This window comes from Glycine soja, chromosome 9 (genome assembly GCF_004193775.1).
Source record: "Glycine soja cultivar W05 chromosome 9, ASM419377v2, whole genome shotgun sequence".
NCBI classification, from domain to species: Eukaryota; Viridiplantae; Streptophyta; class Magnoliopsida; order Fabales; family Fabaceae; genus Glycine; species Glycine soja.
In genome coordinates this window covers 22,554,053-22,569,376 of record NC_041010.1, presented here as the reverse complement: position 1 = coordinate 22,569,376, position 15,324 = coordinate 22,554,053, and positions in this window count along the sequence as shown.

Genomic DNA, 15,324 nt, shown 5'->3' with positions numbered 1-15,324 from the left:
ATCAAATAAACATGAAAATGCAGTAACTAGGAAGTGATCCTAGGTCGTTTCCCAACGAGCAGTGACAAACCAAATGTTCATAATATACTTGCAGTAACAGTAACGATTGGGGGGGGGTTGTTTGTTTTGTGATTAAAGAGCAGAACAAGTAAACTGGAATACGAAACTACTAATATTAAAAACGGGTTGTTTCCTCTGATTCAGAAGCCATTCTCTTATCCTGGGTTATGGAGAATTCATCCCTGACAGTCAACCACTTAATCCAACCCTATTTCAATTTACTAAGCGAAAATCAACTTAGGGTTTTCAATACGTGATTAGGCACCACATACACCAGTTAGCCCTTCGTCCATTAAGCATGAACGCAAGTTAGGCTCAGAGGCAATTAATCGAACACGAAGCGTGCACTGATTAATATTCATGAATTTGGGATAACTGGTGAAGGGAGAACTGCCAGGAAACCACATTACAAGCGAAACCTCAAAGAGAGTTAGGCTTCATCCTCAAAAGGAAACAACACCAGAAAATCTAGCCTTCCATGGATTCAAACAGAAAACGCAATTGAAACATGAAGCAGAAACGTAAATGAACAGAAACGTAAATGAACAGAAATGTAAAATGGAACAGAAACGTAAATGAGAGTAGAAGAAGAAGCAAGAACGAAATTGTAATTAGAAGCAGAAAACGTAAAATTGCATTACGAACTCAGAAGCATCAAAACAGAAAAACGAAAACCCTAAAACAAAGCTCTGAATAATGAATAGCATAACAGAATAGAATGCCTTGCACGAATCCCAAGGCAGCTATTTAAAAAGAGTCACTCAAAGTCACTGGGCCCTATTACAATACTCTGGCCCAAAACGAAATAAACACTGAACAACATAAAATAAAATTGCGAAATTTCCTAATTAGATATTAACTAAGGTAAGCGCTGCTTTATTTGCCCTCTTCAAGTCCACAACTAAAATCCGGATTAAGCCCAATGTTTCATTAATTCCTAAAATTAGATTAAAAACATCAAATTAGCTAAATGAGCCCAAATAATAAAACTGCCTAATTAATTGATAATTAAGACCAATCAATAATTAAAATGGTGCAAAAAGGGTTTAGAAAATAGGAGAAAATGATGGCACATCACAAGTCCTTCCATGATTGGATCTGGGAAGCTTCCAGATTGGTATACCATGCTACAGCTGCCCCGGCCAAGCTGTCTTGAAAGAAATGGACCAACAACTTTTTGTCCACAGAATACGCCCCCATCTTCCGGCAATACATCCGGAGATGCCCCTTTGGACATGTCGTCCCTTTGTACTTATCAAAGTCTGGTACTTTGAACTTGGGAGGAATGACGATGTTGGGCACAAGACATAAATCTGCCAAATCCGAGAATGGGTAATTGCCGAGGCCTTCGACTGCTCTTAACCTCTCTTCAAGCGCTTCAATCTTTCCCTTATCTTCCGCAAAGGGAATAGATTCTTTTACGGGTGTGGGTGAGGCCGGGATATGGCGGACTATGTTCGGCTGGGGTAGTTCATGCGGGGATGGATCTTTGAGGTGGAGCAGGGGGCCAAGATGGGTATCTTCTTCCCCATCGTCTTGCCCGGGATAGTCTTCATAAGGTGGGAGTTGCCCCTCAAAAGTAGGGGCTTGGCTTAAATCTTCCGGAGTGGCACGGGGGGTGAAGTCCGGAGGCAGGCCATAAGGATAAGCTTGCGGACTATACCTTCGACCGAACACGGCCGTGTTTCTGTCTAGGCCCGGATTCAAGGCGGGCTGCAGCACCGGCTCCGCTTCCCTAACGGTACTGGAGGCGGTTGCGGTGGCTTTATCCTCTATGGTTTTCTGGAGTTTTAACATGACCTCCAAGATGGAAGCCATTTGATCTTTTAAGGCCGATAGATCGGCCTTCATCTGTTCCTGCACGCCCTCTTCATTATCCATTTTTCTGGATCGAGTGTTATAGGGGTGCCTTGGTGTTTTCTTAGTTATGATGAAATTCCTAAAGAAATAAACAACGGTGAGTATACCACCAAAACATGAGTATGCAAATGGATGATCGGAGCACTTGGATCCACCCCAAGATTTGTAGATAACGTAATGAGTCCAGAACTTCTCATTTTATAAAAAGAACAAAGCTTTCATCTAGCCAAGATTATACAAAGGTGTTACAAAAGAACCTAACGATTCCTAATTATATGGGCCATCAAATCTATCATGTGTTGACAGTAATTGATTAGCCCATGAATCTCCTCGAGGGCAGTACACACTTCGGCCATGGCTTTTGCTTTGGCTAATAGACGCGGGAGATCTTGACTTCCATTCAAGGTCAAGGCGAATCTATCCATCCACATAGTCGCTTCTTGATGCAGCGCATCAATCACCCTCCCTCTTGCTTCTTTTTCAGCATACACTTGTGCAAAATCCTCCACTAGCTTTTGTTCATGGGCCATGGACTGGTTCAATTCTTCCTTGTATTGCCCTATGATGGCTAGCATGCTTTGCTCCGTGGCTTCCAAGTGTTGAGCCAAACTCCTTTTGGACCTCGCGCAAGCAACTAACTCTTCTTTTAAGATCATGCCATGCACCCGTGACCGATCTCTCTCCTCTCTTCGAAGCTTGAGCTCATTGTTGCTACCCCACAATGCTCCTCGGAATTTTTCTCGGCCATGTTCCTCCTTGCGGGCCCTTTTGGTTTCTTGTTCAAGAGCTCTTGCAGTGGCCGCGTTTTCCTCTTGTAACTCGGTGCACTCCTTCCGGATGTGTGTAGCAGCTGATTTGAACTTCTCCTTGGCGAGTCTCGCCTTCCCTAGCTCTAACTTTAGAGCTCGGACTTCTTCATCTTCCTCCGGAGCTTCGAATTTCTCCTCATCGACAACTTTCAATTTGGAGAGCCAACCTAAGCCCCGCGTGTGAATTCTTAGCCATCCATGATAACCTCCAATGACGCCGTTTCGGATGCCCCTAAGCTCCTTGTCTTTCCTCAACGGACTCCTCCACGCCTTGTGGATTCTTTGTATAACCTTGAGACCTTGCGCACCTAGATCCCTCACAAGGAAAGGCAAGAGACTTTCTTCGGTTGGCGCTCCCTTCATGGGATACCCTAGCTGTCTTATGGCGAGTGCGGGATTATAATTAATACAACCCCTAGTCCCTATCAGTGGAACATTAGGATAGTCCCCACACGAGAAAAGAACTCCTTCCTTGCCTTCCTTCCAACGAGGAAACCAATTGATCGTGCTGCCCCCTATCCCAGCCAAATGTTGGTCCCAAACGACTCTTCCTTTTTCAGCGCACGAGCGATAGCTTTGAAGCAGACACGGGTGTCTTGTGTCTTGTCGGAACAGGTGTGACATCAACCATACACAGAGAGCGGGTAAACAACAGACAATCCGTGCACTGTTTTTCTCGCACCTCCGGTCAAAGGTGTCGAACAAATCTGCCAAGATAGCCACCACTGGACTTTCCTTGCTATGGTGATATGCCAGGAAAGCATCAATGGCGGCTAAGTCTACCAAGCCGTCAACGTTCGGAAAGAGGACAACCCCAAAAATCAGCAAAGCTAAAACATCCGCAAACGCCCCCCACTTCTCTTGGCTTGCCATATCCCTTGCCTTGTCTTCCAGGTATTTCCGAGGCAGGCCCACTACGCCGTTCCGAATTTGCTTTATGCGATCCAACTCTTTTGCTGAATCTCCAATCACAGCCGCAACCTTGCTCAAGGAAGGAAGAAAGTCGGAGAAAAGATACGGTTTTCTCCCCCCGAGAGGGCATCCTAATATCTCTTCAAACTCCTCAATAGTTGGCACCATTTGGAAGTCCCCAAACGTGAAACACCTCAACGGCTGGTCGTAGTATTGGGCGAGGGATACGACGGCTTCCGTAAATACCTCCGCTACGGTCAAATCTAGAATCTTCCCGTAAACTTTGCGGAAGGCTTCCCTTTGGAGGGGTCCCATCAATCGTCCCAATTCCTTGAGGCAAGTGACATCTAGACCTTTAACCTTGACTTGATAAAACCTTTTGGCGTTTTGATTTGTCCACATCATTTTACCTAAAAAAGGGGTGGATCAAGACTCCGACATGAATGGTGCAATGCATATGCATGAAACGGAAAGAAAACAACACAAAAGGGGTAATTCACACATACGTGACCGCAGAGATCCAATTTTAATGCTACGTTTTGGGCATGATGGCGCCTCAACATAGCATTTAAAAAGGTTACGTATCACTCCAAAGAAAACAACATCACTAGCAAAACTATAAACTAGTGCTATTTTACAAAAAAAATACATGAGAACGAATGGCACGGAGCGTGTTTGCTCTTTGCCCCTATTTGGGAACCTAGGACAATATCTAGGGGTCTCTAATAACTACCCCCCAACAATTCATAACTCACACGGTTGTTTTCTAGAGGTATCATCACTCAAGATAATAATATTGTGGCGGTATGGAATACCAGCGACAACACATTATAAAGAGAGAAAGCTCTAGACGAGGTTTCACTATTATCAAGCAAGTCGGAGACCTAGCATGATGATAGATTCACCTCCACTCCTTAAATTCCCATGAACCCGGGTATAGGGCCCCCTTTTTACTCAAACCCGTGGGTGCTTAGAATGTAGTGTAAAGAATGCGAAATAGACAACAGTTATTTACATTTTACACAGTTCAACAAATGCACACACGAAGTTTCACAAATCCACAATTCCTTAAAATAGGCCTAACTCACAAAAATAGTCCCCAGTGGAGTCGCCAACTGTCGCAACGTGCCCTTCGCGGGCGAGCGAGGGCGAGGCTCACGGGTGCGCTTTCCAAAGGAGGAAAGATGCGCGGAGTCACCACGAACGTTTATTTGTGGGAAAACGTCGGAAAAACCGAAGGAAACTGGTCAAAATGAAAGTTCTAAGTTCGGGAGTTGTATTTACGCTTGAGGAAGGTACTAGCACTTCTCACGTTTGTCTCAAAGGACAATAGTCTATTTTTAGAATTGTGGAATTGTGTTATCTTAACTTTATATTTCTTTTTATTTTTTGAGGTCGACAAAAGCGGGGCTTTTGCTCCTACGTACCCTCCTTTGGAGAGGAAATCAGACCTACGTAGTTCTTTCTTATGCGTGAATCAAGTGATTCTTTTTACTTGAGGGGTGATCATTTTAAGGCGTTGGACCTTAAAAATGATCATTTTTTACTTAGTAAGAAACTGACATGATAAACTTTCAAAAAACCTATTTTTGTGGACGAGCTTGACTAGGCGAGTTGATTTTAGCCTTAGTTTCACTTTAGTTATTAGTCAATTCAATTAAGAATGAGAAGTCCTAAAGAGAAAACGTCTGATTGATCTTACGCTTTTATTTTACTAAAAGGTATTTTTTATTATTATATTATTATTTTACCTCTTTTTTTATTTCCAATGTGGTTACGGCATGACCGAACGGTCGGAATTCATTTTAACCAAAATTAACGGATGATACATTTCAAATGTTCGGTGGAAATTTATTTTATTTTTAGATTAAGCGAGAAATGACTTAAATAAACGGCTTAAGCACGTCAAAAGGGGGTATAAAAAGTAGACGAAAACAAGAATAAAAATATATGCAACAAAATGTGGACCACCACGGGTACATAGAATGAATTGAAAAGCTTGGTTTGAGGCACTTACCCGTTGAAGACTGAAGAAAACGAAGAACGAACGATGAATCTTGAAGAACGGTCGAGAATCTTCGCGTAGTTACTCACGGAAACGTTACGGAAGCGCCTCAGCTTGGATTTTCTTCACGGAAATAATTTTCCTCAGCAAATTCGAGAGAGAGAGAAGTGCCTAAGGGGCTGAACCCTTTTCTTCTTCACTTCTCCCCCTATTTATAGCAAAATAGGGGAGAAGCTTGCCGCCCAGCTCGCCCAGGCGAGCAAGGTTGCTTCCTCCTGAAGCAACAGCCTTCTAGAGGAATCTTCTGGAGGGCCCAAGTGGGCCTGGTTGCTATTTGCACCCCCATTTTTACTAAATACACCCCCTTCTATTTTTTTTGGTGATTCTTTTTCCGTAATGTTACGAAACTTTACGAATTTCGTAACGATACTTATTTTTTCTTCCGCAAGGTTACGAACCCTTACGAATTATGTATTTACTCTTTTTTAGCTTTCGAAGAAGTTACGGAAACTTACGGATTGCGCAAAAATACCTCTTTTCGACTTCCGCCACATTACGGAATTTTCACGGATCGCGCAAGCCTGCTTCCTTTAGATTTATGAGACGTCTCGGGACTTCATTTATTGTGCAAAAAAGGACGCCAAGTATCTCAAAGCGGCTAACCAAAGATTGCATGTAATCAAGTAATAATCCCCGGACGAAATTAGGGTATGACAATCAAGTATGGCCCAAAATACATCATGAAGTATAGCCAACAAAACAAGTTATCCAATGAAACAAAAACCCCCCCCACACTTATTCCCAAAACAATTCCAAAGCTCCAAAATTCCTTAAGGATATGGTGATATCATGGTTTTTCACTTAAGGCTTGTAGTGAGATTCAAAACAAGGAAAGGGAAACAAGGCTCAAAAGGGCTATCAAAGGAATTAATTCAAGGTAAGTCCATTTGGCTAGAAGCTTATAAGAACAAAATTGCCTCAATCATTTCCAAATATGCATGTGAATTAGGACGCATCAACAAGAATCAAGCCAAGGCTATTGTGCAAGCAGTCACTGGGGCAAAACACACCAAATGATTATGATGATGGATGATGGCTCAAATTCTCACAAAGGTAAACTCATCACTTTCAAATTGAGCTTTCAAAACTATCATGACATGTAGAGAAGAATCAAGGATTTCAAGTCACAAAATGTCAAGAACTTTTATTTTCAAAACAATTACCCATTTCTTGAACATATCCTATAATTCAAAGAAAAACATGCAAAGTCGTACATGCACACAAAATTGACCCAAAATATTAAACTAAAAATTTGACGAAACTAACAACATTAACAAATTAACACAACCAACAAAACTAGCAAAACCAAAGAACACTCCCCCCCATACTTAAACAACACATTGTCCTCAATGTATCACAATTAAAAGATTAAAAACAATTAAATCATCAAATAGGATCGGACAAGTGTAATAAAAGCAAAGAAGGAGATAGGAAAAGAAAAACTCCCTAAGTCATGGTGGAGGAAGAGTAGGGTGGAGTAAGGAAGTCTCTTCCACCACTACGTCCACTAAAGAAGGGTTCGTGAGGAATGGCTTAAGTCGATGTTCGTTGACCTTGAAGCTCTTGTTTGTGGAGTCGCTTTTGATCTCAACTGTACCATAAGGAAAAACATTAGTAACAACAAAAGGACCAATCCACTTAGACCTCAACTTACCACTCATGAGTCAAAGCCTAGAATTATACAATAAAACTTTTTGCCCAACCACGAAGTCTTTTTTAACTATCATGCTATCATGGAACTTCTTGGTCTTTTCTTCGTAGAAATTGGCATTCTCGTAGGCTTCTAGGCGGATTTCATCTAACTCACTCAGTTGCAACTTTCTTTCCTCACCAGCTTGATCCATAGAGAAGTTGCAAGTCTTCACTGCCCAGTAAGCTTTGTGCTCAATTTCCACTGGAAGATGGCATGCCTTTCCAAATACAACCCGATAAGGAGACATTCCTATGGGTGCTTTGTAGGCAGTCCGATGTGCCCAGAGAGCATCATCAAGCCTAGTACTCCAATCTTTCCTGCTTGGCTGCACAATCTTCTCTAAAATTCGCTTGATTTCCCGGTTAGAAATTTCTGCCTGTCCATTGGTCTGGGGGTGGTATGGTGTGGATACCCTGTGTACCACCCCGTACTTTTTAAGCAGGGCATGCATTGTTCTGTTGCAAAAATGGGTTCCTTGATCACTAACAATTGCTTTAGGTACTCCAAACCTGCAAAACAGATTAGACCTGACAAAGTCTGCTTTAGCATCATTAGTTCTAGTGGGCTTGGCTTCCACCCATTTTGAAACATAGTCAACTGCAAGGAGAATGTAAACATAACCAAAAGAGACAGGCAAAAGACCCATGAAGTCTATGCCCCGGACATCAAACATCTCACAGAATAGCATAGGTTGCTGAGGCATTTGTTGTCGCCATGTAAGTGTATTTCCTGCTCTCTGACACTACTCACAAGTGCTGCAGATCTTCCACGCATCTTTAAAGATGGTGGGCCAATAAAAACCACAATCAAGCACTTTGCGAGCTGTCCTTTGAACACCCAGATGACCTCCCGGTGCGGAAGAATGACAGAACTGCAGGACTGAGTCAGTCTCATGATCTGGAATGCACCGCTTAATGACCTGATCACTGCACAATTTCCACAAGTAGGGGTTATCCCAAATAAAATGCTTAGCATCACTTTTAATTTTATCTTCTTGGGCCTTAGATGCTAAGGGAGGAAAAACAGAAGCAACTAAATAATTGACAATATTAGCAAACCAGGGAGTAGAAAGAGAGTCAGAAATACTATACAGTATATACAAATGATCATCCGGGAAATCATCCCGAATAGGTGAATCTGCATCAGATACACGTTCGATCCGACTCAAATGATCAGCAACTAGATTTTGTGCTCCGCTCCTATCACAGATCTCCAAGTCAAACTCTTGGAGCCAGAGCATCCATCGGATCAACCTAGGCTTAGAATCAGCCTTCTTCAACAAGTACTTTAGAGCTGCATGGTCAGTATAAACAATAATGCGGGTACCAAGCAAATAAGATCGAAATTTTTCAAGAGCAAAAACTATGGCTAGAAGCTCTTTCTCAGTAGTAGTATAATTCGCTTGGGCAGCATCTAAAGTCCTAGAAGCATAATATATCACCCTGGGCAATTTATCAATTTTCTGAGCAAGGACAGCCCCCAATGCATAATTTGATGCATCACACATAAGCTCAAAAGGGGCTGTCCAGTCGGGTGCCTGGATGATGGGGGTGGTAGTCAGCGCTCTTTTGAGGCAATCAAAAGCCTCTTTGCATCTGTCATTAAAGTCAAACTCCACCTCCTTTTGCAACAAGTTGGATAATGGAAGGGCTACTTTGCTAAAATCCCTTATAAAGCGCTTGTAGAATCCTGCATGACCAAGAAAAGATCGCACCTCTCGCACACAAGAGGGGTAAGGCAATTGTGAAATAACAGAAATTTTTGTAGGATCTACTTCAATACCCTTATTGGATATAATGTGGCCTAAAACTATACCTTGCTCAACCATAAAATGACATTTTTCAAAATTTAGAACAAGGTTAGTTTCAATGCATCTATTCAAAACTTTTTCCAAACTATTCAAACAACCATCAAAAGAGGATCCATATACAGTGAAATCATCCATAAACACCTCTATGCAATTTTCTAAAAAATCACTGAAAATACTAATCATGCACCGTTGGAAGGTACCAGGGGCATTGCACAGGCCGAAAGGCATCCTCCTATAGGCAAAAGTGCCGAAGGGGCAGGTGAATGTGGTCTTTTCCTGATCCTCAGGAGCAATAGTAATTTGCATATAACCAGAAAAACCATCAAGGAAACAATAGTGGGATTTACCTGCCAGGCGTTCAAGCATCTGGTCAATGAATGGCAGGGGAAAATGGTCCTCTTTGGTAACCTAGTTCAGCCTCATATAGTCAATGCAGACTCTCCAACTGTTTTGCACCCGAGTAGGAATTAGCTCCTCCTTCTCATTTTTGATCACTGTGAGGCCGGTCTTCTTCGGGACTACCTGGACGGGACTCACCCATTGGCTGTCGGAGATAGGATAAATGATTCCAGCTTGCAAAAGCTTGGTTATCTCCTTCTTCACTACATCAAGAATCACCGGGTTGAGTCTTCTCTGTGGCTGTCTTACTGGTTTAGCTCCATCCTCTAAATTTATTCGATGCATACATGTGGATGGGCTAATACCAGGAATGTCTGTCAAGGTCCAGCCTATAGCCTTCTTATGCTTCTTGAGAACTGACAACAACTTCTCCTCTTGCTCATCAGCAAGGGAGGCAGATATAATCACTGGAAAACTCTTGCTATCATCCAAGTAAGCGTATTTTAAATTTGATGGCAGAGGCTTCAATTCTGGTGTGGTCGGCTGGACAGTGGTAGAAGGAGATGGTTTCTCAGCCTTTACCTCATAAAGAAAGTCAGAGGTATGTGTACTTCCTGAAACATGGTTTGTCCTATCTGACTCTATAAAATCAATCTCAAGAGGTAAAACACCACCACCAGACATGCAATCAATATCACTCTCAGATTCACTCTCAGCATCAAATTCAGACACATGATCAAGTACAATTTCAGACTCAATGCATGAAGAGTGAGAGGCATGCAGATTAGAATAAAGATCAGTCATGTATTCCTCAACAACATGGTCAATTATTTCAGCACGAAATACAGAAAGATCTTCAGATGGGTATTTCATAGCATCCAGAATATTAAAATGAACAGTTATATCACCAAACTCCATGGATAGTGTGCCTACATAAACATCTATCTTAGTTCTAGCAGTTTTCATAAAGGGTCTGCCTAGAATGATGGGAACTGATCCTTGAGAAAATCCATCTTCCATATTCAAAATATAAAAATCAACAGGGAAAATCAGTTCGCCAACTCTAACTAAGACATCTTCTATGAAACCAATAGGGTAGGCAACACTTCTATTAGCTAAATGAATTACCACATCAGTTGACTGCAAGGGACCCAGTGATAGAGAATTAAAAATAGACAGAGGCATAACACTAACAGAAGCTCCTAAATCTAGCATGGCATTGTCAAACTTACTATTCCCTATAATACAAGGTATGCTGAATGTACCTGGATCTTTGCATTTTTCAGGAATTTGAGGAACAGATTTACCAATCAATGCGGAGACATTTCTGCCCATGCTAATCCGTTCACTACCTTTAAGATTCCGCTTATTAGTGCACAGCTCCTTCAAGAATTTGGCATATCTTGGAATTTTCTTTATTGCATCTGTCATACCCTAATTTCGTCCGGGGACCTTTGCTTGATGACATGCGACCTTTCTTTGGTCCTTGTGAGGTGCTTGGTACCCATCATTAGGCAATTTGTGAAATTCCAGGACATGCCGAAAAACCAAAAAAATATTGATGCACAATCCGTAAGTTTCCGTGACACACCGGAAATCAAATGGAAGCATCGTTGCATAATTAAGTGAGGTTCCGTAACATTCCGTAAGTCAAAAAGGGGATGATTATGTAATCCGCAAGGTTCCGTAACTTTACGGAAAGAAAACAAGTATCGTTACGAAATTCGTAAGTTTCCGTAACTTTACGAAAAAACAATCACCAAAAAAAAGCAGAGGGGGGTGTACTTAGTAAAAATGGGGGTGCAAATAGCACCCAGGCCCACTTGGGCCCTCCAGAATATTCCTCCAGAAGGCTGTTGCTTCTGGAGGAAGCAACCTGGCTCGCCTGGGCGAGCTGAGCTCGCCTGGGCGAGCTGGGCGGCAACCATCTCCCCTATTTTGCTATAAATAGGGGAGGAAGTGAAGAAGAAAAGGGTTCAGCCCCTTTGGCACTTCTCTCTCTTTCGAATTTGCTTGGAAAAATTGTTTCCGTGAAGAAAATCTAAGCCGAGGCGCTTCCGAAACGTTTCCGTAACGTTTTCTGTGAGGAATTTCGCAAAGGTTTCAACCGTTCTTCGACGTTCTTCATTCGTTCTTCATCGTTCTTCGATCTTCAACGGGTAAGTACCTCGAACCAAGCTTTTCGATTCATTCTATGTACCCGTAGTGGTCCACATTGTGTTTCGTGCATTTTTATTCTCGTTTTGTTTACTTTTTATACCCCCTGTTGACGTGCTTAAGCCATTTTACTTAAGTCATTTCTCGCTTAACTTAAAAATAAAATCAATTTCCACCGAACGTTAGAATTGTATTATCCGTTAACTTCGGTTAAAATGAATTCCGACCGTTCGGTCGTGCCGTAACCACGTTGGAAATCAAAAAGAGGTAAAAAAATAATAATAATAATCAAAAAATATTCTTTTAGCAAAATAAAGCGGAAAATCAATCGGACGTTTTCTCTTTGGGATTTCTCATTCTTAACCGAATTGACTAATAACTAAAGTGAAACTAAGGCTAAAATCAACTCGCTTAGTCAAGGTCGTCCATAAAAATAGGTTTTTGAAGTTTGTCATTTCAATTTCTTACTAAGTAAATGGATCGTTTTTCAAGGTCCAACGCCTTAAAATGATCACCTTAAGTAAAAAGAATCACTTGATAAGAAAGAACTACGTAGGTCTGATTTCCTCATCGCAAATTGAGGAATACGTAGGAGCAAAGGGAAACACCCTTGTCGACCACAAAAAGAGAAAAATATAAAAAGGGTATAAAGGATATAGAGACATAAAAAGGGAACATAAAAAATCAAAGTCATGTTTGCACATTCGATTAAAGGCTGTCGTCCCTTGGGACGGACGTGTGGGGTGCTAATACCTTCCCCGTGCGTAAATACAACTCCCGAACCTTTCACTTAAAAGTTCGTAGATCGTGTCTTTTCCGGTTTTTCCGACGTTTTCCTCAAATAAACGTTGGTGGCGACTCCGCGCGTATTCCTTTCGTGGAACACGCATCCCGCGAGTCACGCGTCGCTCTCCCGCCGAAGGGTAGGTTGCGACAGTTGGCGACTCCGCTGGGGATAATTTTTAGAGAGTTAGGCCATTTAATCTTGTGCAAATGCTTTACCATGACTTACTCCTTTGTTGTTTTCCTTCATTATGTACTTGTGTATATAAACTCTTTGTTGCTTTTAGTGCGTTTTAAAATGTATGCATGAGGTAAATGTTTATTCATTTGATGCACACAAACACCAACACTATTTGCACACACTGTGAGTGAAAAAGGGCCCTATACCCGGGTTCATGGGAACATAAGGAGTGGGGGTGAATCTGTGATCATGCTAGGTCTCCGACTTGCTTGATTACAGTGAACCCTCATCTAGAGCTTTTCTCTTTGAAAACTTATTGTTGCTAGTAGTCCCTACTGCTGCAATATGTTCTTCAAAGGGGATGATACCTCTAGAAACCATCAAGAGAGATATGACTACCTTGGGGATTATTGCTAAAAGCCTAGTTAGTTCTCTCCCTTATAGGTCCCTTAAATAGGGGCACGGAGCAAACACGCTGCGTGCCATTTTTCACACTGCCATGCATGAGTATCATATACCCTTTTGCTTATGTTCGGTAAATATTGTCATACTGTGTACATTCACGCATTGTGTCTTTTGCATAGGCATTGCATATGGGTTCTGTCTTGATCCCTTCTGTAAACAAACCAACGGAGGGTCTGTGTCACCTTCTTAAAAACGTGCGTTGGGGCATTTTGCTACCCCTAGACGTCGTATCTAAGAAGGGGACAAATTCCCCGGACCCCCGCATTCCTAGATTGCATCTGTGTCATATGCATTCCATCATGCATTCATCCATCCCACCCATGAGATATCGGAGTTTTGATTTGCACCAGCTTTTGCCTCACTTTAGTAAGCATGGGAACAAATCAAACCGGCAAGAGGTTCTACCAAGTCAAGGTCAAAAGCCTAGATACCACCAGCATCAAGGAATTAGGGCGGTTGATGGAACCCCTCCAAATGCAAACCTTCCGCAAGACTTACGGAAAGATCTTAGAGTTGACCATAGCAGAGGTGTCCATAGAAGCCATTGCATCACTTATCCAATACTACGACCAGCCTTTGAGGTGCTTCACATTCGGAGACTTCCAATTAGTACCAACCATTGAAGAATTTGAGGAAATTCTAGGATGTCCTCTCGGGGGAAGAAAACCATATCTTTCCTCCGGGTGTCTCCCCTCTTTGAGCAGAATTGCAACTGTGGTCAAGGATTCAGCAAGAGGTTTGGACCGCATAAAACAGACTCGGAACGGCATAGCGGGCCTACCACAGAGGTACCTAGAAGACAAGGCGAGGGGTATGGCCAATCAAGGAGACTGGGTCCCGTTTATGGATGTGTTAGCTTTGCTAATTTTTGGGGTCGTCCTCTTTCCAAACGTGGATGGTTTGGTGGACCTAGTAGCAATCGACGCTTTCCTTGCCTACCACCATAGCAAGGAAAGTCCGGTGGTAGCTGTCTTGGCAGATCTATTTGACACATTTGACGGAAGGTGCGAAAAGAGTAGCGCACGGATCATCTGTTGCTTACCCGCCCTCTGTGTTTGGTTGGTTTCGCACTTGTTCCAACAAGACACAAGACATCCATGTCCGCTCCTGAGCCATCGCTCGTGTACTGAAAAGAGGAGAATAGATTGGGACCAGCTCTTGGCCGGGATAGGAGGTAGAACAATCAGTTGGTTCCCCCGATGGAAGGAAGGAAAAGAAGGAGTCCTTTTCTCATGTGGAAGATACCCAAACATTCCGCTGGTAGGAACGAGGGGTTGTATTAACTACAATCCCGCGCTCGCTATAAGACAACTAGGGTACCCCATGAGGGGAGCACCGACGGAAGAAAGCATGTCTCCTTTCCTTGTGAGGGATTTCGGCGCACAAAATTCCAAGACTATACAAAGAATCCATAAGGCATGGGAAACCCCGTTAAGGAAAGATCAAGAGCTTAGAGGCATTCGTAATGGCATCATTGGTGGGTACCACGAATGGCTGAAAGTTCATATACGAGGTTTAGATTGGCTCGCCAAGTTAAAAGTCGTCAGCGAAGAGAGTTTTGAAGCACCGGAAGAGGACGAAGAAGTCCAAGCTCTCAAAAGCGAGTTAGGAAAGGCAAAACTTGCCAAGGAGAAGTTCAAGTTGGCCGCTATACACGTTCGGAAGGAGTGTGCCGGGTTACGGGAAGAGAATGCAATTACCGCAAGAGCCCTTGAACAAGAGACCAAGAGGGCTCGCAAGGAAGAGTATGGCCGGAACAAATTTGCGGAGCTCTATGGGGTAGCAATAGTGAACTCAAGTTGCGAAGGGAAGAAAGGGACCAGTCGCGAGTACATAGCATGGTTCTGAAAGAGGAGTTAATTGCTTGTTCGAGGTCCAAAAGAAGCTTGTCTCAGCGTTTATGCGAGACGGAGACCAACATGCTAGCTATCATCGCTAAGTACCAAGAAGAGTTGGGTCTAGCCACGGCCCACGAGCATAGAATCGCGGATGAGTATGCTCAAGTATATGCGGAAAAAGAGGCTAGAGGAAGGGTGATCGACTCTTTACACCAAGAGGCAACCATGTGGATGGACCGGTTTGCTCTTACCTTGAACGGGAGTCAAGAACTTCCCCGCTTGTTAGCCAAGGCCAAGGCGATGGCAGACACCTACTCCACCCCCGAAGAGATTCATGGGCTTCTCGGCTATT